Source organism: Elephantulus edwardii, unplaced genomic scaffold, assembly GCF_000299155.1.
Source record: "Elephantulus edwardii isolate Elephantulus edwardi_28Jun2011 unplaced genomic scaffold, EleEdw1.0 scaffold00079, whole genome shotgun sequence".
Lineage (NCBI taxonomy): Eukaryota > Metazoa > Chordata > Mammalia > Macroscelidea > Macroscelididae > Elephantulus > Elephantulus edwardii.
The window spans coordinates 10603865-10604763 of NW_006399829.1; positions in this window are offsets into that span (position 1 = coordinate 10603865).

The window sequence follows — 899 nt, forward strand, 5'->3', positions numbered from 1 at the left end:
AAGGGAGAAAAGAGCAACAATGAGTGAATGGAAATTCAATGTCTCAGAAGCTCAGTATCTGCTGTAAAAACTAGGCCAGGTTCTGATTGTGGAACAGACCACCAACTACTCATATGCAAGTTCAAGCTGAAGTGAAGGATGATTAAATCAAATCCACAAGAACCAAAAAATAACCTTGAGTCTATCCCACTTGAATTTCAAAACCATCTCAAAAACAGGTTTAAGACTTTGAACCCTAATGAGGGAAGACCAGATGAGTTGTGGGAAGATATCAAGAATATCAACCAGGAAGAGGTCATTAAAAGGTCATTAAAAGACAGGATGAAGAAAAGACCAAAATGGATGTCAGAAGAGACTCTGAATATTACACTAGAGCGCTGAGAAGCCAAAGCAGAAGGAAGATATTAAGAAGCTGAACAGAAGATTTCAAAAGGCAGCATAAGACAAAGTATTAGAATGAAATGTGCAAGGAGCTGGAGTCAGAAAATCAAAAAGGCAAATTTGCTCAGCATTTCAGCTGAAAGAACTGAAGAAGAAATTCAAACCTCTAGTTGCCATATTTAAGGATGCTTTGGGAAGAATATTAAATAATCCAAGTGTTAAAAGAAGATGGAAAGAGTATACAGAGTCATTTTACCAAAAGGTATTGTCAGACACAGATGAATTTCAAGAAATAACACGTCAGCAAGAGCCTGTGGTGATGAATGAGGAAGTTCAAGCTGCTTTAAAGAATTGGCAAAAAATAAGGCCCCAGAAATTGATGGTAGCCCAATTGACATATTTCAGCTAACAGATGCTGACCTAGATGTGCTCACCAAGTTGTGCCAAGAAATCTGGAGAACAACCACTTGGTAAACTGACTGGAAGAGATCTATATTTGTTCCCAATTCCAAAGAAAG